The following is a 27,786-nucleotide window of genomic DNA, read 5'->3' on the forward strand; positions in this document are numbered from 1 at the left end:
GTGGTACCTCAGGTTAAGAACGGACCTCCAGAATGAATTAAGTTCTTAACCCGAGGAAGAACTTTCTTTTAAAAAACAAAATCAGTTAGCATACTAAGCTCAGGTACTTTGCAGTCAACCTGTCCAGCTTCTAGGACTCCAATTAAAGCTCATAATATATCATGGGTAGGCAAACTAAGGCCCGGGGTCTGGATCTGGCCCAATGGACTTCTAAATCCGGCCTGTGGACGGTCCGGGAATCAGCGTTTTTTTACATGAGTAGAATGTATCTGTCAGGGAACTGCCATCGGAAAGAGAGATGGTGCAGAGGCTCCAGCAGACTCGGAGAGATTCTGCAGCGGAGGAGGGAACCAGCAGGGGGAGAGCAGAAGCTCCGGCAGAAGGGGAGTCGGAGGAGGGAGGGCTCTGGGATACTTCTAGTGAGAATAGTGCAGAGGTAACAAGACCCCCGTTGGCAACTCCCACCCTTCGCCGGAAGCTGTCACGCAGAGAGTCACGAAGGCGCATGTCCGTGAAACAACTTTTATGTTGGCGTAAATTTCGTAGACGCCCACTGTCAGATACTACCAGCGACTAACGGAGTCACGCCTTGGGAGGCTCCATTAGTGCCTCGGTTTGGTTGACCAGCCAAACACCAGAGGGATCAAGCTTTTACGCACAAGCAGCTCATTATCCCATCACAGCAATCTGACAGTCTTTGTAAGCTGCTTGTGCAAGCAGAGGGCATCATGAGCGAACCAGCCGGAACCGCAGGAGCAGGAGCTGGAGCAGGTCCAAGCCTGGAGGAAAGGTACAGGGCGATGGAGGTCCAGCTCGCGCTGCAAACGGCGAGGCTTGAGGAGAGGAGGGCTCAAGATGCGGATAAGGGGAAAACCGCCCCACTTGCCAGAAAGGTGCCTGGATTGGTGCAGAGATTTGGGGGGGATCCCAGGAACTATCAAGCCTTTAGAACGGAGATGCAATATGCTCTCAATCTACTGTTTGATGACTTCACCGATGAGAACTCTAGAGTGGCGTACGTAATTAGCCATCTAGAGGGAGGGGCGAGGGACTGGGTTCGACCCCTGATGGCAGCCAATAATGATATCTTAAAGGACACGAGGAAGTTTTTTCGCGCCATGGACTTGATGTTTTCCAGCGAGATTGAGCAGAGGGTGGTGCGGAGGCAGTTGATGGGGTGCAAACAGGGGAGCCGATCTGTACGTGAGTACTGGACTGAGTTCACTATGCTTATTCATAGACTGGGGTGGGATCTAGCAAGTGAACCTATTCAAATGTTATTTGAAGAAGGGCTCTCTCCGACCGTGAAAGATGAACTTTCCCGGGTGCCCAGGGCGGAGTCTATGGATCAGCTGACTAAATCTGCACTGTCCATAGGAGCGCGCCAAGAAGCAAGAGCTTTGGAAAAGCGGGAAGGAAAGGGGGAACGTTGGAAGGACTTCCGCATTCCAGAGATTCCGGAGCAGTCTTTCCCGCCCGCAGAGCCGATGGAACTGGGAACAGCGCGCGCGCGCGCAGTTTCAAACACCAGTGAAGGGCGGAAGAAGGAGGGAAAGAGTGCCAAGAGATGTTATCTCTGCCAACAGCCAGGGCACTTTGCCAGAGTTTGTCCGCAAAGGAAGGAATGGCAGGGCATGGCGGGAACTGTTGGGGGAAAGGAGGAAGGAGAAATAGAGGAGCAAGTAAAAGCCAACGCCTGGTTGCCAACATCAGGGCACAGCAGCCAGGCCAGAGAGTAGTGAATGTGCCCACGCCGGAACCTCCAAGACCAGCGCTTGTGATAGAGGTGTTGCTGGAACTGTCAAACGGACACCCACTAAAGATAAAAGCGCTATTGGATTCAGGCAGCTCCTGTAATTTCATGAGTAAGGAGTTTGCTGCTGAACACCAGATACAAACTCTCCCATTAAGTAAGCCTTTGCAAGTAACCACGATTGATGGGAGGGAACTGTTGGGGGGAGAAGTGAGCCAACAGACTGTACCAATGATTATGAGGGTGGCAAGACACACAGAACTGATAGCGTTTAATGTAGCCACCTTGGGAGGAGCTCCCATCATTCTGGGAATGAGCTGGCTGGCACTACACGATCCGCTAGTAGGCTGGCATCAGAGGGTGGTTTCCTTTGGTTCAGCACATTGCCTAGAACACTGCAAGGAGGGAGAGGGTCAGGCAGGGGCCAGAGCCACTCTAGCAGGGATGGAAGTGACTGACAAGGGGAAGGTGCCACCACAATACGCTGATTTGATTGACGTCTTCAGTGAAAAGGAAGCAGATAAACTGCCCCCGCACAGACCCTTTGACTGTCAAATCACTTTACTCCCAGGAGCACAATTGCCAGTGGGCAAGCTGTATGCCATGTCAGACCGTGAGATGCAGGAGTTAAGGGAGTTCATTGACAAGAACCTCAAGCGAGGTTTCATCAGAGAGTCACGAGCGGTGGGGGGCAGCCCAGTGTTCTTTGTGGACAAAAAAAACACGGGCAAACCCAGGCTTGTGTGTGATTTCAGGGCCCTAAATGCTGTGTCAGAACCAGTGACTTTCCCTATGCCCAGAATTGATGACATTCTGACACGGGTGAGAAAAGGGAAGATTTTTACCAAGCTGGACCTTAGGGGGGCATATAACTTGATACGTGTGAGGAAGGGGGATGAGTGGAAAACCACTATGTTCACCCCCTTGGGGGCGTTTGAGTACCTAGTTATGCCTTTTGGATTACAAGGGGGCTCCGCCTGCTTTCAATCATTCATGAATCACGTCCTGGGGCCATTGCTTTACAAGAACTGCGTGGCGTTCTTAGATGACGTCCTGGTGTACTCAGAGAATGAGGAGCAGCATGTGCGAGATGTTAGAGAAGTACTGAGCAAACTGCGAGAAAATCGGCTGTGGGTGAAACTGGAGAAATGCCAGTTTCATAGCAGGGAGGTGGAATTCCTGGGGTACCGGTTGTCTGACAAGGGGTTGGCTATGGATCCCAGCAAGGTTCAAGCGGTACTGGAATGGAAAACACCAAAGACCAAGAAGGACGTGCAAAGGTTCCTGGGCTTCGGAAACTTCTATAGGAAGTTCATCAAGAACTTTGCCCATTTAACAGCGCCCATCACGGATTGTCTTAGCAGCAAGAAAAAATTTGCTTGGACGGAAGAAGCGCAAGGGGCATTCGAACGATTAAAGGCAGCGTTTGCGTCGGAGGAGCAACTTTTGCACGTGGATCTACGGCAACCAATGCGAGTGGAGACTGACGCGTCAGACCGAGCGGTAGGGGCCGTGCTTCTCCAGCCGGGGAAAGATGCGTCTGAATGGAGACCGTGTGCATTCTTCTCGCGGAAGTTGAACAAATCCGAGAGGAACTACACAGTATACGACCGAGAACTGCTCGCCATTCATGAAGCATTCCGGAGATGGCGGCACTTGCTGATTGGGGCGCAGCACAAGGTTCAAGTCCGGACTGACCACAAAAATCTGGAGTACTGGAGAACAGCCCGAGTGCTGAACCAGAGACAAGTGAGATGGGCCCAGGAGTTCTCCAAATTCAATTTTGAGATTCGTTATGTGCCAGGGTCCGAGAACGTAAGGGCGGACGCTCTTTCCAGAAAGCCTGAGTACTTAGAGGGGGAGGGCGCGCCGGAAGCAAGGCACGTAATCCCTGAAGACCGCTGGGTGTGTGGGGCGGCTTTGGTGGGGCAGAAAGAACTGTTAGAGGGTACGGAGAACGACGAATACGCCCAAGAGAAACTCAGAGAACTCAGGAGGACAGAGAAGAACACAGGGGGGTTTGAAGAAAAGAGTGGGGCGTTGTATTACAAAGGGGCACTGTACATACCCGATGGGGAACTGAGGGGCAGAGTACTCAAGCAGTTGCATGATAGCCCCACAGCGGGGCATTTTGGACAGCACAAAACCATGTGGTTGGTTACCAGGGAGTTTTGGTGGCCCAAGGTGAGGGAGGATGTACGGGAATATGTCAGGGGTTGCGACAGGTGCCAGCGAGCGAAAGGGGAGAGGGTGGCGCCAGCGGGGCTCTTACAACCCTTACCCACACCAGAAAGGCCATGGGAGGCAGTCTCCATAGATTTTATGACGGACCTGCCAAAATCCAAGGGCAAAACGGCGGTCATGGTAGTGGTAGATCTATTAACTAAGATGTGTCATTTTATAGCCTGTTCACATGCGGTCACAGCGGAGGAAACCGCCAAGTTGTTCGTAGAGCATATTTTCCGGTTGCATGGCGCCCCCTTGAGGGTGGTCAGCGACAGAGGGAAACAGTTTACTTCCAGGTTCTGGAGGAAACTTATGAGCTTACTGCACGTGGAAATCAATTTCTCCACTGCCCGGCACCCGGAAACAAATGGGCAAGCGGAAAGGGCAAACGGGATTTTACAACAATACCTGAGGTGTTATGTAAAGGACCCAGAAAATGATTGGGTAGATAAGTTACCTCTGGCAGAATTTGCCTACAACAACGCTGAGAACGTGTCCACAGGGCTGAGTCCCTTTCTGGCAAATTATGGGTGTCATCCCAGGGCATTTCCAGGAGAAGGAGGGGAGAGGTGGAGTGTGCCGGCGGCGGAACATTTTGTTGAAGAGATGGAAGCCATCCACCGTCAGCTACAACTTAACTTAGAGAGAGCCAAGGAAGAATATAAAAAGCAAGCAGACAAAAATAGGAGGGAAGGTGAAACTATAAGGGTGGGAGACCGGGTGTGGCTATCCACCCAGGGACTACCTTTCAAGGGGGGTTGTAAGAAACTGAAACCCAAAAGATTGGGACCCTTTGAGGTCATACAGCAGGTGAACCCAGTAGCATTCAAACTCAGACTGCCCAGTCACATGAAATTGCACCCAGTATTTCACAGGTCATTACTGTCGCCGTACCGAGAGGGACGTGAATGGGGGGGGGAGCGTGAGAGAGAGGTCTCCCGAACGCCCGTGATAGAAGAGAGAGAACGCGACATGAACGTGGCAGGAATCATTGATTCCAGGTGGAAGGGGGATCAGGTGGAATATCTGGTAGAATGGGAGGGGGAAGTAGAGTCGGAAAACACTTGGGTACCCGCTGAGGTAGTCAATGACGAGGTTTTAATAGAAACATTTCATCGGCGTTTCCCAAAAAAACCGCAAACCGTGGCACGATTTAGAAGGGAACACTTTGGGACCACCGATGAGGAAGGAGAGTTTGGAGGGTTCCCAGAGTCAGGGGTGGGTGAGGAAGCCGACTCCGACGAAGAAGAGGAAGACGGGGAGAGAGACGGTACGCCATGGTTAGAAGTGTTTGAATCCTCGGACGACGAGGAGAGTTCCTTTAGGGGCTTTCCGCCCTCACCGCCAGTGGGAGAGGATGCGGGGGGTGAAGGGGGCCCTGAGGGGGAGGTGGATGTCAGGGAACTGCCATCGGAAAGAGAGATGGTGCAGAGGCTCCAGCAGACTCGGAGAGATTCTGCAGCGGAGGAGGGAACCAGCAGGGGGAGAGCAGAAGCTCCGGCAGAAGGGGAGTCGGAGGAGGGAGGGCTCTGGGATACTTCTAGTGAGAATAGTGCAGAGGTAACAAGACCCCCGTTGGCAACTCCCACCCTTCGCCGGAAGCTGTCACGCAGAGAGTCACGAAGGCGCATGTCCGTGAAACAACTTTTATGTTGGCGTAAATTTCGTAGACGCCCACTGTCAGATACTACCAGCGACTAACGGAGTCACGCCTTGGGAGGCTCCGTTAGTGCCTCGGTTTGGTTGACCAGCCAAACACCAGAGGGATCAAGCTTTTACGCACAAGCAGCTCATTATCCCATCACAGTATCCTTTTATTTAAAATGCGTCTCTGGGTTATTTGTGGGGCATAGGAATTCATTCATTCCCCCCCCCCATATAATATAGTCCGGCCCCCCACAATGTCTGAGGGACAATGGACTGGCCCCCTGCTGAAAAAGTTTGCTGGCCCCTGTAATATATCATGAGGTAGCGCCTCCTGTGGGGCTTCTTCAGATCAGGAAGCATGGGCAACCAGGGTGACTGCAGAAAACTGGAGAAATGTTGAAATGTTGAATATAAAGTAAAATGCACTCCACTATCATACATCTCTAAGAAAAACTAAACTAAACAACAATGATAATAAACAATAAAGCACCCTGAAAATGATACAGAAAAAGTGATGCCAATTCAGAGAAATTGAGGCTACATTTCAGCACAGCACTAACATCTATTAGTAAGTGATTGGCAGCCATCAACAAACAAAATACATGACTCTGAAATTAGAATTTATGTATGTGACAAATATATTCAGTAAAGCTGAATGGTATCCTTAACAGGAAAAGGAATTATGTTCTGATATAGTGCACATAATGCTCACAAAATATGAATCTCTTTAGCAATGACAAATTTCTCAAAATCAGGCAGAACTTGTAACAAGTGAACAAAATACACTAATTTACAGATGAGACAACGAAACGCTATACTAATAAAGTCAGAGCTTGCTGTTTCTTAATAACAAGCTGTCAGAGTAGCCAGAGTTTGCTTAGATGTCAAACTTCCTCTTCTCAGAAGGCATCTAATAGATATGAGAGTCATTCCACTGGGATGTTTTGATTCCACTGTTTGCAAAATGGAATTTGATATTATATGTACTACAAGACAGCTCTGGAACCCTTAAAATAATTCTGTGTCAAAAAAAGAATGTACAGGAAGATACTTTACAGACAAACAAAATCACATCACTGCATCATGTAACTAGATTATTATTTATCAAGAGCAGATTTCCGACCCTATCTGGTACCCTCTCTCTTTTCCACCTTGCCCCAGGGCATAACACATTGCTGTGCAGCATATTGCCTTATGAATCTTCTTCAAGTACCCAATTATCCTGGTGCACCAGACTTGTCATTATCATGACAGCTGTGTGCAGCTTACTGTACATGTTGTCAGAGGTGAAAGATTGTGCACCAGCACCCTCATATCCCTCATTGAATTTCCATTACAATGCAGAGAAGTGAAGGAAAGAAAGACAAGGGACAAAAGTAGAAGATAAGAGAGGCAGTCACTCACATGCACTCAAGAGATCATTTGAGAAGTCAATTAGGTTGAAGTCCACTTAAAATAAGTTGCTGCGGAGATATGTTCTTTTTAAAATAAAAGGACTTTTCTGAGTAGATGTATTCCTAGTTGATTCACATTGCATTTTTAGGAACACTTGGGAGCAAGGTCAATTGTATTTGGTTGAATTTACTTCTAAGTAGGGATGGAGGAAAAATTCAATTCAGTACACATTTAAAGCCAAATCTATCAAATTTGCACATTCTAAAGCAATATGCTGGTTAAAACACAAATTCTCACTTTTCAAAATTTTGGAATGCAGTTCTCCGACCAATGTTTACAAAAATGCATATATTATGTTTAGAAAGATCATGATATTAGTAAAAAATAACCTACAAAATTCATTATATTAGGAAAAATTGCTTACAAAGATGTGTACATTAGTCAACGTTGCATATAAAAATGTGTCTATTAGGATAAATTCACACTAAAATGCTGAGGAAATTTCCATGAAGATGTTTTTATCATAAAAAATTGCAAATTGCTGAAGATATGGAAAACTGAAATTAGGATTAGATAAATAAGAAACTGAGAGAACAGAGACTGGCACATCCTTCCATGCTAACTTCTAAATAAACATATTTAGGCTGCATGGATGCACTCCTAAACAAACTTAAAGCAGCAAAAATAAACCCCACTATTATAAAAATGAATCAAAATGAATGATTTAAGAACAAAAATAGACTAGTCTACATTAAAAAATAGTTTTGCCCCTAAAGCAGAAATAGCTGTCCTCTTCAGTTTATACCTACACAAAACAAAGAATGTTCCACATTCAGACACAATACTTAGACTATGAGCTCAAGGAAACATGAAAACTTTGTTCACAAAATCAGTGCACAGTCTCAGCATTAGTTCAAAGTACAGGATATATGATTCCTAAATCTGTAAGCAGAGTCCTAAAATTAATGGCTAGAAGATAGCCAAGCCATTGTCCCAATTCAAAGATGTTGTCCCACGCAACTTCTGAAGAACAGGGTGGTCTCCAGTGATAAGACTACACTGAAAGTGTGTGCTCTTGCAGGTAGGCCATGTCTGTTCCTTGGCACTGGGACCAGAGTCAGTTCCTCTGACTCTTCAACCACCTCTGACTTAGCCAGCCCTGCTGTCTGGTCAGCTACCATAAGAACTTCACTTTCAAGGAATAGAGTAGGGGTTGGCTCAGACAGCTCCCTCTCTCCTTCTGTGATGTCTAGCAATAAAGAACTTCGCCCAAGTCATTGCTTCGCTTTTCCCCACTTCTCAACTCTGGATCCTCCTCCTCTGCCAGATTTTGTCATCCCTATCCCAGTCTGGTTGGCACCATGGAACCCATGACAAAGAAAGGAGAAGAAGAAGTCATGGTAAATGAAGAAAGGAATGAAAATATTTTCCTTAACTTTACTCTTCACTTGTGTCCAGGTTAACAACCAGTGATTCACCCCTCCCCGGAACATATACAGAAGATGACAACAAACATGGTGAGAGGTCTGGAGACCAAGTTGAAGGACTTGTGTATGTTTAGCCTGGATAATTAAGAGGTGATATGATAACCATCTTCCAATATTTGAAGGGCTGCCAAATAAACTGATGAACGAAATAGGTTCTCTCTTGCTTTAGAAGCTGGCAATGGAACCAGTGGTTTCAAAGTACATGAAAAAAGTTTTAGACTAAACATTAGCAAGAACTTCTTGATGGGACAACCTGTCTCAGCTTGTGATAGGGAACCCTCATCATTGTGGGCATATCAACATGCTTAATGTGATTATTGGAAATTGTTCTTCAGACTAGCAGAATGATAAATCAAAGCTATGTTAACATTATTAGGAAGAAAACAAGGGATAAGAAGGAACCAACAATAATCCTAAAAGAAAAAAAACCCAGAATTTATGGATTATATAATAGCAAAAGTCTTACCAAGGGACTAAAACAAACAGTTAATCTGCAAACCATAAAAATGCACCACTTTTATCAGTTGTTATGAAGTATTTGCAGTGGCGTAGCGTGGGTTGTCAGCACCCAGGGCAAGCAATTAATTTGCACCCCCTAACCCGTGGATTTGCGCCCCCTAACCCTAACCCCCAGATGTTGCGCCTGGTGCGGGCGGCCCCCCCTGCACCCCCACGCTACGCCACTGAGTATTTGGTGTTTTATAGCAGCTAATAATTTCTATTCATATCACATGGTTGTAAACTTTTTTATAATAAAAAGGTTAAAATGTTCTAACAGTGGGGTGCTTTATTCTTTTTATGACAATATTGCTGATGTTCTTTCCTCTTTTTAAATGGATTTTGTACTGTTTAAAGCAAATATGAAAGGTATGTTCAGTTTTAGTACACACTTGACTATCTACTTCTGACTTGAAGCATAAATGTGAACAATATCATCTTGCATTGTAAAAGGTTATCATAAATGTCTGCAGTAATTTAATGTTTTCTTTTAGTGATTTCCATCTTATATTTACACGAGTCTGATGCTGTCTTGCATATAGGGATGTTAAAACACATGTCGGGTTTGTTTGTTTTTTAAGTTTCATTATTAAACCTATAGGACATGATTCCGATCGACTCCTTAATCCTGTTTGATTTTATAGTTTAATATTGTACTTAGATTATATGTAGTATTTCTTCAGCAAATAAAAAGAATCTGACTATGAAAATCTGCACTGCTAGCAAGGAATTGTATTGACACCTAGATAAACTGAAAAACCTTGAACATGAAAAGGCTGCAGCCCCCCTAGATTCAATCTAACAGAGGGTGGGTCTGGCTGTCCTTCCATCAACAAGAACAGAAATTCACACAATACAGAATTCCAATTTCACGAGAGGAGGAGGGCGGGGAGGGGGGGGAACAGTGCATCTCTGGACAGGGAAATAAAACCAGTAACTCCATGAAAATGGTTTAGAACCCTATGAGCAAAGCCTTGTTCTCACAACCCCATACTGATCTGCAATAAGATTTCCCTTGGAAAGCTACCGTATGTGGGAAACACACACCATTTCATGGAATGAAGCATCTGAGCGGGGACAAAAATATTTGGATTCAATTCATCTGAAGCTCAAAGCCCAAGAAAAGGGACAGGAACACCAGGAGTGTTACCTTGATTATGAAATTATCTTTGGTAAAAATAATTACAGTATTCCAAAGGTAGGGAATGAAGACAAGCTTTGGAAGTAATATGGATCTTGGAGGCAAGACGTTTGATAGCTGCCTGGGGAGAGAAAGAAAGAACAAGTTCCAGTCCAAGCTGAGTTATCCTGATGCGAAGACATTGTGAGGGCTCCAGATTGGTTTTTATTCTGTTAAGCAGCAGAACTCTTCTGCAATGGAAACAGGAAGACAGCTAAGATAGGGTTGCCATATTTCAAAAAATGAAAAGCTGGCTGTTTAGCTATTTTTGCAAAATCGCAAAGAAATTGGATGTTTTTGAGTGATTTCTGAGGAGGAAGAGTGGGGGGGAAATGACACTACTGACATGGGCTGCCATACGCCTGGATTTTCCTGGACATTTCATCAATTTCCACCTGGATATTGCCAGCAGCTGCAGTATTTTGGATATGTCTGGGAAATTCTGGACGTGTGGCAACCGTAACTAGGATCAAGTGGTTCCAAAATGCAACGGTTTAGAAGAGACCACATCCTGGAATGAGCAGGACATAAAGGATATAAAGGCCATGGTCAGTACAGCACTGTCATACTCACAAGGGAGTCTTCAGTGGACAGTTCTACAATATTATCATATACCTTTTCCATAAATTGTGGTGAATCCCTGCTATATGCACACAGAGTATATAAATATTTCTCACAATGTTTCACAATAACGAAACAGGGATGGAGATAAGAAATCAAATTGCAAAGTATTGTACATTTCTCAGTATGTTTGTCATGGGACTGATTTTATGTGGTGCATTCATGATTAACTTCCTTTTTATAAGATTAGAGAAAAGTGCTATAATATGCTTATAGGCCAATAACAAATGAGGAGAATTGATGGACACTATTTTCTAAGTCATCTCAGGTAGCAGCAAAGACACTGCTTGTGTAAAGCGGCTATCAGAGGCTTTCAACATCATTTATTAGAACAAGTAATTCTGGGGCATAATAAATTATGTTCTACTTGGAATGCCAAATGTTCAGACTAATGATATATTTTACCAATTCAAGTTCTCCCTTTTTTGCTGACTTTCACTTGTTTTTTCTTATGGAATACACAGTGATTTTTGTTAACTCATTCAAGTTAATAAGTGTAAATTCAAGGGTACTTGGTGTACATACATGCACATTGAATGAACACTTAATACTACTGACCAATACATGCATATGTTTGTTGTTCAGTACTATTCTTACATTGTAAGATGGATTCTCCTATTTCCCCAGAAAAACACAGTTGGGTGGCTGACTTGAAAATTAATCAGTCTTGCAAACCAAAAGCTTAGTTCCATACTGGATTTCCCCCTTAACTACAAATGCACATGCAATGAGGATGTCTGTTTGGATAATTGGGTGTCATCCTTCCCTAGCCCTTTTGTTTAACTTTCAGTTTCTCTGTTGTCCAAAGACAGCTGCAAGTATTTATGAACTCCTCTCTTAAAATCTTACAAAAAACTTTGCTATGCAGAGAAAGCATTCATTCATTCTGGACAATTCATATTTTATAAACTAGCATTCAAAAGAGAGCTGATAAGTTATTACAATGACCATCAGCTTACAATGAAAACAAAAATTATTTGTAACATTTGTAACCTGATCATACACATTTCCCCCCTGAATAAAGTCCCACTATGCTGAATAGAACCTACCCATAGGTGCACCTGGAAGATACTGAATATTTTAAAAGTATATAAAAAGAAACATTATTTGTATGTGTTTGTAACCAATAGTTGAAATAATTATAAGGCGTAAAATTAGGACTGTACCTCTGGCCTTGGATTTGATATTTTGTTTCCAATTCAGGAAGAAAAGGAGGAGGGAAAAACACAATTTCTCTATATTAGATTAATTACACCCAACAAATGGCAAAACAAATTGTGACATGAACTTTACATAGCCCAATTTCTTTTCAGTCACGGGCTGGGGCAAAGTGTCATTTGCCTATTTGTTTCAACTAACAGTTGGACACACTTTTGCATGGTAAGCTGCCTCCCTAATAAACGATGTTTGACAGCATAATTTACGAACCTTCTCTGGAGCAAAATGGAGGCGCCACAGAAATGGGCAAGACTGATCATTCCCTTCGTAAGGTATAAATAATCATTCACTGCATGCCAAAAATTTATCTATACATTACTATGTATATCTAACAATAAGCATGCATGTTTCATTTCTTCTGAATGCTATGAATAAATTCAAAAGCTCACCCCGCCCAAATATAATAGGAACATAGAAAACTGTCTTATACTGAATCAGGTCTATCAAGCTCAGGAATGGGTAACAATTTTCAGACCAAGAACCACATTCCCTTCTGGTGGGGCATATGCTAGTCGGGGGGTGGGGGGAGAGACAGAGGCAAAAATGGGATGAGCACTGGGTAGGAAGCAGAGGTTGTGAGCCTGGGAAGAGTCCAGATAAAGAGACCTAGAGGGTTGCATTGGCCCCTGGGCCTGGGATTGTTCATCTCTGATCCAGCTCAGTGTTGTCTACTCTGACTGGAAGGGGCTCTTCAGGGTTTCAGACAAAGGAAATTCCAATCCTACCTGGTTATTCAAGGGATTGAATCTAGGACTTTCTGTAGGCAGATACTCTGCCATTGAACTACAGCCCTTCCCCAATCTTCCTTACATTTGTAGATTATTGGGTTTGAAGTTGCTGAATGTTTTAACTGAAGTTGTGGCCAAGTTTCATGTTAACTGGTGTGAACAGGCATAGTATACTCCCTTCTCCTCTCCTCCTCCTACAGACCCAAAAGGTGGAGTTAGAAATTATCACTTCTGATTTTGGTTAAGTATAATACATCCAAATGAGCACCTAGGGTTGACATTACCTATGGTTAATTTGAACAGCAAGGTTAATAAACCATGGTTTGAAGTTGATTTGTTTGAAAGCTAACCATGTTTGTTTTAAAGACACAATTCCCAGATGAACTGAAATGATGAACCATGGTTAACTACACACAAAGCTTCAAAAATCCTTCTCCTGGTCACAAAGGAGGAGAAGGGAGAAAGTGTGTGCAAGTCTGATAAGACACACAGAGTTGCTGCCACAGCTCCCCCTCACACACACACACATTATAGTCCAAAAAATGTGCAGAGAATTTAGAAACTGTAAGTAGTAAGCACAACCCTCCCTCAGCTCCACCCCAATAAAGGCACTGTAGTGAAAATATTTAGCAAAACCATACTTTCAAGAAAATGTTTCCATTAAAAACCAACAAGATTTTACTACAATAACTCTAGTAGCTATTTAGTGTAAATAGATGTGCTGAAAAGATTTGTGTTTGAATCAATCAATCCTTCTTTTAACTGAATTATCTGCATGTGTGTAACAGTGGATCTGGGCAATTCTAAAAAAAACAACCCTTGCTTTACTCCAATAATTAAATAAATATATTCATTTTAAAATCTCAAAGTGTATCTTTCTTACTTATTTCCTTCCTTTCATTTGAATGTCTTTTTTCAGCTTTGTTGGGAACATTTCAGTGAACCTTTTTGCATATGCTACACCTCAGGGATTTAACCATGAATTAATTTGATTGTTGTTTTTTACATATGGATGGCCATATGCTTTATCAACACATCTGTATGCTTTTCCTTTGGCTGTGCCTCAGCATATTTAGTTATATATATTTTTAAACACGGCAGGTTTATTATCATTCATCCCTACATGCCATAAAAGCCTATCAAAAATGCAGAACAAATTGCACACACTTCTGTAGCTGCTGTGGTCTTCCTCTGCATTTATAATATAGAGCACAGCATTTTGTTATCTCTTAGACGCATGGACAAGGGACTTGAATAGATGGACCCTCTAAAATTTGTTGCAGAAATAACCCTGAGCAAATTGATTAAGGGAGCCTCGACACTAGGCATTTTTCATTCACTCGCTTTTTACTGAGCACCCATGTGAGGCTATCATGCCATCATTCTCATCCTGTATTTTCCCTGTGTTTTTTTCTAACTATTTTTGTTAGAAGAATGGAAAGGTAGTAGAACCTCCACAGCTACAGAAGCCTTTAGCACTACTCTTCTATCTTTTTTTTAAAGGTTGGGTGTCATTGGCAGTGACACAGTCATATAACCTTTGTGATGAGCAATATTTTATACCCCTTTTTTTTAAAAAAAGCACTAAAGTGTTTTTCCAGCTGCATTTTTTAACGTAAGAGACATATCACATTATAATGCTTTCATGCTACAACTGTGTACAAAAAACAATTGTTTGAAATACCAGTCACATTTATGGCTTACCATCTCTTTTTGTGACGTCCCTGTGCTACTTTATTCTCAACTCAAAAAAACTTGTATTCTTATGCTGTGAGCCACCCTGAGATCTATGATGAAGGGTGTTATACTAGGGTTGCCATATTTGGAAGGGAGGGGGAGAGGATAGCAGGGGGAGCACCAGGGGGAGCTGGGGGAGCACTGGAGCTGGTTCAGCCTTCCCACTCCCCAGCTGAGCCACGCAAAGCTGCCCCGATGTTCCCACTGTTTGCCTGCTACCAAACAAAAAACCCCAGACATTTTGCCAAGTTATTAAAATCCCCCCAGACCCATATTTTACCTCCAAAAAGGAGAACGTGTCTGGGAAAATCCAGACGTATGGCAATAATAATAATAATAATAATAATAATAATAATAATAATAATACCCATCTGGCTGGGTTTCCCCAGCCACTCTGGGCGGCTTCCATAGAAACCAAAAAACACTAAAATATCATACATTAAAAACTTCCCTGAACAGGGCTGCCTTAAGATGTCTTCTGAATGTCAGGTAGTTGTTTATCGTTTTGACATCTGATGGGAGGGCGTTCCACAGGGCGGGCGCCACTACCGAGAAGGCCCTCTGCCTGGTTCCCTGTAGCTTTGCTTCTCGCAATGAGGGAACCGCCAGAAGGCCCTCGGCGCTGGACCTCAGCGTCCGGGCAGAACGATGGGGGTGGAGACGCTCCTTCAGGTATACTGGGCCGAGGCCGTTTAGGGCTTTAAAGGTCAAAACCAGCACTTTGAATTGTGCTCGGAAACATACTGGGAGCCAATGTAGGTCTTTCAAGACTGGCGTTATATGGTCTCGGTGGCCGCTCCCAGTCACCAGTCTGGCTGCCGCATTCTGGATTAATTGTAGTTTCAAAGGTAGCCCCACGTAGAGCGCATTGCAGTAGTCCAAGCGGGAGATAACTAGAGCATGCACCACTTTGGCGAGATAGTCCGTGGGCAGGTAGGGTCTCAGCCCGCGTACCGGGTGGAGTTGGTAGACAGCTGCCCTGGATACAGAATTGACCTGTGCCTCCATGGACAGCTGTGAGTCCAAAATGACTCCCAGGCTGCGCACCTGGTCCTTGAGGGACACAGTTACCCTATTCAGGACCAGGGAGTCCTCCACACCAGCCCGCCCCCTGTCCCCCCAAAACAGTACTTCTGTCTTGTCAGGATTCAACTTCAATCCATTAGCCGCCATCCATCCTCCAACCGCATACTATACAAAATTAATTAATTAATTAATTGTAGCCAGAATGTGGATCCCTTCATGCATTAACTTCATCAAGGGGGTGTCCATGTGCTAAATGGGACCACGTGTCTCCCTGGGCCCATCCCTGACATCTACACATTGAGCATGGATGTCTAAACTGGGAGGCCAATATATGAAGAACACTAAATCAGGTTCCCAGCTTTCAATGAAACCTACGTGCATCGGCTTTTTTTTTGGCTCAGACATTCACATCTAAAGCAAGAATGTTGAGGATGGAACTGGGAACTGCATAACCTCAGAGACAGGCCCAGATGCACAGCCCTCCAGCATTAAATGACAAATCTTCTTGTTCTGTAAAATGCAACATATGATATATTTTTTGTATTTAAACTATTTTAAAATAATGATATCATTATTACTACAGGAGGAAAATATATTTATATCTTCATATTTTTTACACATCTATAAGTAAAAGAATGTGGTTGTCCTGCCATGATTATGTTTCTCACACCTTCTGGATCATCATGTATCTTGAGTTCTTCCTCAGCTGCATATTTTCCTTGTATTTTCTTTCCTCTCCCTGCCTCCACATTGGGCACAATGTCATGTTAAATTAAAGCCTTCTGGTCACAATGAGCAGGTGCTATGTGAAATGCAAAGCCACATGTCAGTTCATGACAACCTTGAAATCAAGTGTCATTATTGTAATGAAAAGGGCCAACCCTGTCTTTTCCATTACCCTTCCTTAAGGGTTATTTCTATAAGCCAGTGTGGCCTTTTCTAATTCTTAAAACAACAATCCACAATACCCATAGGCAACTGAAGAGGACTGCAACGAATAGAGTGGAGAGCGCTAAGGAAAAAATAAATGGTTGTAGGGGAAAACATAACCTAGTATAAAAGCTTACAGTATAGTAGTTCACATTTCACTTCGCTCCAACATTCACCAACACTTTGTTTAAACCTTTTAACATGAAAGGAAAAAATGATGCTGTTAACAAACGTCATGTTTTTTCACTTTAAAAACCTGGGCACAACACCCTGGGGTTTTCTTTCTCTGAAGTGCCTTTGCAAGATGTAATGAAATTGAAGGTAGACATCCAAGAGAACAGTTATTACTTCTCAATTCCTCTTAAGAAAAAGAAAGCTGTTGACTTCCTGCGTTTCGTCCTACTCACTTTGAGCTTCTGTTCAAGGTAAGTGGCCATACAGAGCACACTCAGAGATATCTAACACACCCTCAGACAGGAACTCATACAAACTGTTTCTGCGCACATACCAAATGGCTAAACACCCCAGAGAAATAAATGGAACTGTAAACTTTAACATTAGATTTGTTGTAAATAAAAACTTACTAACGGCTTGCAGATATCTTTACCAGCCATGCATAAGACTGACTAATGTGTAAGTGACTCATAATCGTATTTTGTTACAGCCACTGCTTAATACCAGATTCAGAACAGGAAGTGGTACTGAGGTGTGGCCTGGGCAGGTTTAAGATTAAAGTTGCCCTTCAGGCATAAAAGCAACAAATTGCACATTCAGATTCCCCAAATTTGATGGAAAAAGAGTAACTGCATCATTTATTCCACCTCCTCAGAAAAGGAGGAGGACATTCTACTGCTGTAAACAAAATGTCACACTGCCCCCCAACACCAACCCCCCACAGATCTCCCTCTCTGCTTCCCTGCACAGCACCCCCTTCTGCCCCCACCATTGTGTCTGTTCTGCCATCAACCTCGCTACCACAACTGCACCCTCATGACATAGTGCTGATGGCATAGTATTAGCAGTGGGTAAAAGAACACTGCAGTGGTGGTGGCGGGGCTGGCAGTGGTGCAACAGGGGATGGGGACGGGGTTGGACCTGCTGCCTGAGGCAAATTGCTTCACCTCAACTCATGGAAGCACTGGTCTTGCCTCAAAGACAAAAGTAGGAACACATCTAGACATACAAAGGAGAAAATGGATACACCTGTAGTTCTGCTTTGTACCTTTTCTGTGTGGAAGAAAGGTTGGACAGACAAAGGTGTATGGTGTACATACAATGCTTTACTGAACATCCCCAAAATGGTGGCAAGAAAAAAGGGATAGGTTGGAGCTTAGTAAGAGTGTATATAAATCCTCACTCCACCTCTCCACCTGAGCTGTGTTGAAATTTTAAAAACGTAAGAAATGACCTGGGTTGGGGACAGCTAGACAATGCCATTCATCAGGGGACATTATTGGGTCAATGAGTTTCCTGCCAGGTGACAGCACTAACAACAGAGAATGGTTCATTCTCTTGGGTTGTCCTGGATGCAAAATTAATATATGGTAAAATCTAACATAATACATTCTGTTCAGGTTGTTTCTTAAAATCGAGAGTAGTATATCAGATGATTAAACAGTGTGGTGTGCATCATAAATATGCAGTATGTTTTAAAAACAAAACACCAGTGGCTAGTTGTGTGCAGTTCTGTATCTGTAAAACAAAACAAAAATCACTTCTAACAAACAGCCTTGGCAGATAACTGAAATTTAACAGCTTAGCCTGCGGTAATACCAGATGGAATATAGATCAGGGAACAAACATATTATTCATTGGGCAAATATGTTGAATGAACCCAGCTAGAGTATATTTAGAGATAAACCTTAAAAAAAAATAAAAAATACTCACCCTTATCCAATTATCTCCAAGTAAACATGATGCCACAAACTTGATGTCAGAACCTGATTATTCTATGAAAAGTCTACTGTCCAGTAGACTTACAAGCATTAAGACAAGAAATAAAAAGCCTATTTGATACATCAGCCTACTCAATCCCTCTAAGAGCATTGCTAACATTTATTGAGCAGACTCCTGCTGCTAGAGTGCAATGCAAATTAATTAAATTGATACAAAATGTGTAGGTGTTTGCAACCTTCTTGTTTATCTGACATGGCAACTGGAGAGAAAGGGAGAACCTGAACAGCAATTAACAAATTATATAAATGTTGTGATAGTGATAATTAGTTACTACTAATGCTGTTTTAGTATCACAAAAATGAATAACTGCTTCATGAATTTATTTCCTACCCAGCTGAAAAATGCCTATGTGTGCGTAGCTTGCTTTTAGCTGCATCTTTAAAAAGTGGATCTAAATTGATTCTGCATACACTTCTACTCTATATTTCTGTAAAATATGCTAGTAGAAAGTTGAATGACTTTGTGTTCGTTTTGCTTGTTTCAAATGTGTTGCAATATTGCTAACTGCAAAGAAATAAAAAAACCTGCAATACTGTTAACTGCAGAGAAATTTAAAAAAAAAATTAATTATGAGGCAAAGCCTAATGTAATTCAGCCATTACTTCTGTAAATCTCTGAATAAAAAAAGCACTGAATATATACATGGTAAAACCCTTTGCATGGGCAAAAGAGATCAACAAAGGTTAAAGAGGGGGGAATTTACCTTGCAGGTTGGAACATAAGATATGCTATGCACCAAACACAAGGCTCTTATAAGTGGAACCTGACAACGCATTAAGCAGAAAGGATAGTTAGCTGACAATGATCACTGGAATCTTTAAAGGCCCGAAGGAAACCACATTTCTTTTCCTTTTTAGGTAATATTTTTCCCAGGGAAAGGTCAAGACACTGTGACATAAAATCGTTCTGAGCTGAAGACTGTTAGGGATGCTCTTTGTATCAAGAAAGCTACCCTTTCAAACAGGCAGATGTAAAAAGGAGGGCAAGGGGATTGTTGGAACCTGTAATTTTCCTCCAAAAGAACATGCTTCCCCCCCCCTCTGAAGAACATTAGTCAGATTAGCTAATGTACTCCAGAAATGCATGAAAGTTTAGCTACAGCAAATCATTGCTATGTAGTGTACTGGGGAAAATGAAAATGGGGCTTGGATCAACTGCTATTCTTCTTACACAACTGGCAGATCCAAAGCAAAATGCTAGGCCCCATCAAGGATCTTTCTATATGGATCATCAACCCCATTCCAACTGTATTGAAAATGTGACAAGCAGTAGTAAAGAGAAGGAAATTATGAATAAATGTATTGGGCACCCACCATTTTATTCTTCTTTGATAACCTAGCGTGTATCTTGTGCACACCTCATGCCTGCTTACATCTTTACTGTCATATATTCTATGTGCGGATACCTCTTGGCTGACCTGGAAGCTGCAACTACTGCAAAATGCAGCAGTTGGGACTGCTGACTGGGACAGAATACAGCCATTGTAGGAGCAAACACCTAAGGGCTGAGGAGTCTTCGCCTCCCAATAAAATATTTGAGGGGGCTGGGCCGCCCAGAGTTGACATTGCCATTCAAATGGTGTGTATGCACCACATCCTGTGATCAGTTATGTGGGGTGGGGCTTACCTGGTGCCCCCAATATTTTATTCAAGGTGGCACCCCTGACTGCCATCATGTTACATCAATACTGAAAGAATTGCACTGGCTACCAACCAGCTACTGGGAAAAGTTCAAGGTGATGGTGTTGGTGAACAAAGCATTATATGGCTTCGAACCAGGATATGTAAAAGAACTGCTTCATAGCTTACATATGCAACTGATCACTGCACTCTGCAGGAGGAAGCATCTGTCTTATCAGCAGGCCTCTTCTACATGATGTGAGAATCAGGATTTTAGTGTGGTAACACCCTCCCAGTACCTTCTCTGCTGTCTTTTCTGTGCCTGCTAAATACAGTACATTACTTTTTCAATGAGCCTTCTAATTGGAGATTTCCCAGCTGATATCTGTACTGGATGTGAATTGATATTATGTATTTTCTGCTGCTGTTTTAAACTGTTTTCTATAAACAATTGCTTTCTTTTAAAATAGCAATGGTCGAGATTCACCTAATAAGCCCTGTCAGTGGAAGCCCTGCACAAGGACTTCTGCTTGTGCAACAGGGCTTCCCCTCTTCCCCTCCTCACCTGAAATGGTGTGTGTTGGGAGAATGACCAGAACAGCATGTGGGCAAGATAGTAATGTTTGTACAGAAGAAACGACTGGAAGAGTATGACACTGAATCCCCCCCAATTGTTTTAACTGTTTTTTGTTTGTAACTGTTTTGTATGAGTTTTTATTATATTGTATATTGCTTTGGGATGCCACATGGGAAGAAATACAAAATATACAACAATAATAAACAATAGTCTGCTACCTGTTCAGGTAGGGAATCTGTATCGGCTGGACATGAGTGATGCCAACTTGATACAGTATTCATTTTTTAGAAAAACACATATACAGGCATACCTGGATTGTCACCTGTCCTTTATTTAATGACTTGGCCCCAAGACACATAAATTTAATCAAGATTCTTAAACTCTGGATCCCTTTCCTCAAGATGAAATATGCTCTGATTTGCAAGTCAATGGAAATGATAAATGCTGACAAAAAATAGGGTGGGCTACAACCTACTCAGCTTCAAATTATGTTACTTTGAACTGTTAATGAAACTCTTTTTATAACTCTCTCCTGCATCGGCCTGGAGCCATGTCTTTAAATTGCCATTTAATGGAAAATTGAAGTGAACAGCATGCAGCCATGAAGCCAGACAAATTCATCCTACTTCTAAGGCTGCATGCTGTATATCAATGGGCACTGAAGACTTCACATTCAATGGTTACCTCTAATCTTGGGTGCAGGAACAAAGACCTAAGCAATTAAGTGGCTGTGAAGCAAAGCCTGCAGACCTTCAGTGCTAGGGCAGAAAATGAGCCTACCTGAATCACTGAAAACAAATATAAAAATGGAGCAACTGTGAAGAATACATGAAAATGGTCAAGGAAAATAACTGAATAACTTTCACTGGTATGAACACCAGTTTCTGGCATATGTCTATAGGTGCCATTTTAATTTTTCATCATAGAAAGTATATTTGGAACTACTTAGAACTGATGAGAACAAGCCAGAAATGTGATTTATACACTGCATCTACAACAAACAGTAACATTTAAGTTGCATGAGCTGCAGCACTACAGGCTGCACACAAAGTTCACCTGTCACGAAGTAAAATAATGGTTGCACTAGGGGTTGTGTAACAACCTTCACGTGTTCAGAACAACTATTGTATTTGGCTGTTGTGGTATGCTAAAAATGGGTGTTGAATGACTGCCACAACTGGATGCTACCTTTAGTTTTTAAGATAACACACATATCACACCGTTTTAGAAAATGCATCCCCTCCATTCTAAGTGAGAGAAAGGGAATGGTGAATGGTGCTTGCTAGTTTCAGTTTATATAAGCACTTGAATTTGAATACACACACACACACACACACACACACACACACACCCTGTGTGGATACCATTTTTAGCTAATTAAATTGATTAATCTATCCAGTGAGTAAAATGAAATTGCAGAGCCACTTTCAAGCATTTTAAAAGCAAACAATATACATACACAAAAGCTATACAAGCAACTTGCACTGAACTTGTCATATTGTTTCTCTAGTACAAAAATGTGAGAGCAAAACAATGTTGGTGTGCCTTTTTGTTGTGTGAATTGAGAAACATGTTCACCCTGAACAACTAACATAATTTCGAAATGGTACCTGACAGGAACTCTTGTGCTGAGCTTGGCCATGGTATATTAAGAGGTGGCAAAAAAATGGGCAGAGTCATACCAAAGTGACATTTTGGTCCACCGACTGGATTCAGAAGTTTGCCCAGTGTCCACCCAGCAACCAAGTCTGCCACCCCAGCTGACGACAATATTTCAAGAGGCATCCAAATGTATTGAGAATAATGTTAAGAGAATTAAAAAATAAACAAACCACTTTAAAAAATACAGTGTAGATAATTGGATATGTAACCATAGATTGTTTTCTGAAAAGATTGCCTTCAAGATTAATTTTGCATCTTAAATATAATTCAACTGAACAATAATTATTAGAATTAAGTAAACAGAAACAAAAATCCATACATTCAAATCAATACTGAATGGTTATTATTAATTAGGATACTGTGAAGAATGTATTTGGCATAACAACATGCATAACAACATGCAGGAAAACTAAAATGGAAGGAAAATCTAAATCACTGAATGTTAACAGTGGATAAATTAGCTGCACATTAATGAATTCTACACAGTTTATACAAAGCACCAGAATTGAGCTGTATAGTCTTAATGTATTCAAAATTCACAGTATTAGAACCATACCTCTTAAAAAGGGAGAATAAGGAAGCCAAATGGATTTGCTAATTTAAATGTGAAAGAATAATAACACCATAAAAGTAGTTTTAACTGAAAGAATTAGAAGACGTTTCACTATGCTTTATCATGTGTGTGATGCACACACACACACATTTTAGAAAGATATTGGGCTAGTTGCTGTAAATAAAAAATGAAACATATAAGTACTGTATTACAAAATTATCCAACTTTTCTATTTATTTAGTGCCTATAATTATCTGTACCAAATTCCATTTGTCTATTGCAGAAATGTCTTAACTATGTTGGTAAGGTAACTCCATAAGCAAGTGAAATTGAATATTTTTTTAAAAAAAAACATTTATCCATCTTCAAAACATTGGACAGCTTAGTGGGGGGGGGGGGGAGCCAGCAAGTGGAAGCAGTGCAAACTCACTAAAACATAATTTCCTGTGAACAGAATTTTCATTATCCTCTTGTTAAGATGTAACCAAGGCTCCCCAAAGCAAATGTGCTAAACAGCACAGTCTAGCAGTGTAATAAGCAGATGGGGGAATATGTCTTCTGCATGGTACTACTAATTGATTTGTAGAAAAAAGGCCCTCATTAGCCAAGACTTTTCACCGGTGGCAATCCCAAATGCACACTCATCATCAAATTCCATGCCCATATCAGTAAGCAGCACACCTGCTGGCTAAAAAAAAACCCTGGCCAATATAGACGCTAGAGTATTTTCAGCCACAAAAATAAAATCTTCATTCAGAAGCCATAAATAAATAACCACCAGTAGTCGTATTTCCATCAGCTTTTGATGTAAATAGTAAGGATATTATGTCTTTCTCATTGCAAAATTTTGCTTTCCTATGCTAACAGTGGATTCTGATGCCATAGGAAGACTCCACTTCAGCTCTTCAAAAGTGTTCAAAGACTACAGTTTCCTTCAGCTTCATTTAGCTTTGTTTCTCCCTAGGACTCAAATGTCTGACTGGGGGCTTCTATAGGAATAACAGTAAATCTCTTCTATTTATTTATTTTTATTTCACAAAATAACCTCTAAGCAGTTTACAAGAAATATTACAATTATGAATTTTTTTAAAAACCCAGTTTAAACCATTGAAAAATAATTAAAATTAACAGTAAAAAAAGATTAAAACACACCAATATCTACATGTCTGGCTTTGCATGCCAAAAGAAGGATGTTTTAAACAGATACCCCCCAAAAAGCACAGTGAAGGCCCCTCCCTGATGTCAATGGGCAGGGAATTGCAAAGTGTTGGAGCCACCATTTTTTACAGCTACAGAATGAGTATTATGTTGCAACAGTAACAATACCAGTTCCACAAATCAAAGTGGTTGAGTAGGCACATATGGAGTAAATTGATTCCACAGCAAGTGCAGATCTCTGAGCATAGATATTATATGCTGATAAGGTCTGTACTAACTGCAGTTTCTGGTTCAAGTGGAAGGGAAGCCCCATATAGAGTGTGCACTACAATAATCCAAACTTGAAGTCAACAATGCAGGAACTACTGTGGTCAAGCTCTTTTCATCCAGGAATGGTCAGACCTATTGTACCAGGTACAGTTTGTAAAATGCATTTCAAGCCACTGAGGCTACCTGGGCCTCTACTTAAAGAGTTGGATACAGAAACACCCCCGAGTCTGTACTTGCTCCTTCGGAGGTAATCTGACCCTGTCTTTGGCATGCAATTAATCAATCTCTTGGACCCAAGAACCACTCACCCACAGTCCCTCCATCTTGCCAGGATTCAAGCTCAGCTTATTTTCCCTCATATACCCCATCACTGCATCCAATTAGGACCTGCACAGTGTTATCAAGAAACAGAAGCCCCAAACTCCTAATGACCTCAGGAACTTCATATAAATATTAAATAGCATTGGGGATAAAATTATGCCCTGTGATACACATAACCCATAACTACCAGGGGGCCAAAAAGCACTATCCCAATGCTATTCTCTGGATTCCAATTCCCATGGAGCCATTCCAGAAGGATACCATAGTCAATGGCATCAAGAGCCACAAAGAGATCAAGAAACAGGAGAAAGGTTACACTCTCCATCTCACTCTCTGTAAAAATTAGTGCTAAGGCTGACTCAAACTATGATGTGAACTTATTATAGTATATAGTCCAATTGAGACTAAATGAGAATCAGTGCATCTCCATGTAAACTAAGTGATTTTATAGTATAATGAAACACATGGGAAGTGCAATGAATTTTCACTTGACTGTTGCTGTGGATTAAGCCAAAATGAAAATGGAAGGTGATTCAGTAGCACAATTTTGATGGCCAGGCTAACCAAAAGAATAGCACTCACAGATCCAGTGACATTCTGGATCCCTTAAAATATAGAACTTTGTGACATTCATTTGCAGAGTGATTGCAAAAATGTAACTGTGTAGAAGGAATAGTGGTCATGTGTTCTGAAAAATGCAGAATATTGCCTGGAATAGATTTCTATGTGATTTGTATATATTGGGTCTAAAGAAGTTAGTACAGTATAAAAAATAATTATTCACAGGATTTGTAGAATGTATATATTCTTAATGTGAGAATATATTCGCCATACCAAATTCTACTATGTGATACAGATGTCTGAAAACTGAAGTCATTATGCTTCTGCACAAACCTTTCTCAGGCCTCAGGTGTTATCATTCAACACAGTGCAAGACACAGAAACCAGGTAGCATCTGGCTGTACCCATTTCTGTTTCCCACCTGTCCACATGGCAAATAGTTTGCGCTGTGTGCAGTTCTTTACAAGGCTTTGCACTCAATTAGCAAGTGCTGTGGGCAGAGAATACCCTGTTATCACATCAAACTATCCCCCACCTCTCAACAGCCTGCTGATTGAACTTCTGCTTATTTGCCAGTTTATAAAAGGGAATGGGAGAAGCTTCTGATGCAGCTGCTCCCTTGGATGAGACTTGCTAGAACATTTATATCTAAGATATGCTGCTGGTGCTATAATTATATTGCTACCTCAACCAAAAAACATCCCAAAAGTAATGCAATATCTCATTTTCACCATTCTTCTTCTTTCCTTTGTTTCTTTTCAATAAAGGGGGAAAGGAAAAACAAGTAGCTTCCAATTCACCTCAAAATTAATAACCCACTGACTGCAGTTCCCTGTATACCACCTCCCATCTGCTCTGGAGGGTTAATGAAAGATCCAGAACAGATTTTGGAAGTGCAAGCAGCTGGCATTGGAAGAAGAGAACCAAGTGGATTTACATTTCACAAGCAGTGTTGAACCAGGGAGACATCATTGGATATTACCAATATACTTCACTCTTATGCTCAAGAAAGGTTTACTTTCAGAGGTAACCACTTTACTTAATATAAAAATAATTTTAAAATGCAACAAAGAATAAATATAAAACTTAATAATAATGTCAATGTGAGTGATGCATTTCTCCTGTTTTAATGGATGTGGAAGTTTGACCTAAAACCATAGACAAGTCACTACTGCAGAAGTCACTGTGGCCACTCTTTTAATAGGAGTTGATCTAAAGAAGTCATAGCTTAGTTCTACATTTGAATGCAGTCTGGGAAAATTTCAAGTTTTCATAACATTTTCCTAGATTACCAACAAAAATTAAAAACGAAATGCTTCTTCAATTTTTTTGATAGCTTTCATGTCCTTCCACATATTGAATGTAACTTAAAATAGATTGTTGGGACTAAATTTAGACATTCTCTTCCCCTCAAGCTCCTCACTTCCATGTACAAAGCTTCAGGAGGCTCTGATGGGAAGTGGTTGTCTCTTGGTTAGTTGCTTTGAAGACAGTTCTGTGAACTCTTTAAACCATAAACAAAAAGCAGGCTATTAGATGTTATTAGTTATTTGGTCAATGCTGCCCTTTTCCCAAAGCAATTCCCATCACCGTCCGCTCTGCCCTTTTCAATCATAGTAGCCCCATTATGTTTTCAAATATCAGACATGGTTAGTGAGCACAATGTTGTCAGAAATAAATGGGTAAACCAGTTCCCTTTCTTCCTTTTGTTCCACAATGGATCCTGTTTGTCAAAGAATGGTGCCAGGGATCTCCTAAATTATATTACTTCCTTCAATGAAAGTAGTCTAATAGGAAAATAAATCATGGGAACGACAAAGAAATAAAGAAAGAGAAGGAGAAAGGGAGGGGGGGAACAAAACAAAAGATAAACTATTTTGTACCCACTCTATTCCTTTTGCTATCTGTGGCTTAAAAAAAAATACAAATGGGCTGCATTAAGCCCTGATATAACTGCTGCCATCATCTCCTCCACATAAAAATAAGTACCATAAAACTGGCTCTCTGTAAGAAATTTTTTTTGCCACTGTCTAATAATGCATTAACAGATAAGTGAATATTAATTACTTAGACTTCTATTTGACATCAAAACCTGCTCAGAAATCTGTATACATTGATTGACACTAAATAGTAAAGATCTTCCACCTGTTTTGAACTGTCATGCTTGAACTGAAGCTTTGTCCAAGCTGCAGGGTAACAGCTAAATAAATTGTGTTATGAATAAATTGTGACTGCAGCATTGCACTGGCACAACAAAACAGAAGCCAGGCTCTTCATTTGCATCTAGTAGCACATGGGTTTATGGATTATAGTATCAGCAGGCAACATTATGGTCGAGAAAGGATTTGCATGATAAAACTCTAGTTTAGCCTAGCTTTAACATTCTAGAAATTTAGGTCTTAGGTTGTAATTTCTTGTGCTTGCTTTCAACTTAAAATGTGGCAGATTCTTCTCATGCATATTTAGTTATGAGGAAATAAAATTATATAGAAGTCCACTTGTTTAAATTATCTTCACTTGAAATATATTGGTAGAAAATGTTGCCAAGATAAGATTTATATAAGAGGATATAAAAACAAAACATTTGATAGTATGAATGTAGGGGTTTGGAATTATATAAAGGTACAGTGGTACTTCTGGTTACGAACTTAATTCGTTTCAGA

At 41.4% G+C, this 27,786-nt stretch overlaps 1 protein-coding gene across 2 annotated transcripts in view; it reads right to left on the bottom strand.

Moving 5' to 3' along the window:
- Positions 1-27,786, bottom strand: part of LOC309366493 (SAM and SH3 domain-containing protein 1-like) — a 515,345-nt gene that overhangs the window by 415,424 nt on the left and 72,135 nt on the right. The gene's annotated exons all lie outside the window — the stretch shown is intronic.

The sequence above is a fragment of the Podarcis melisellensis genome (assembly GCF_964234715.1).
Source record: "Podarcis melisellensis genome assembly, chromosome: 3".
Lineage (NCBI taxonomy): Eukaryota > Metazoa > Chordata > Lepidosauria > Squamata > Lacertidae > Podarcis > Podarcis melisellensis.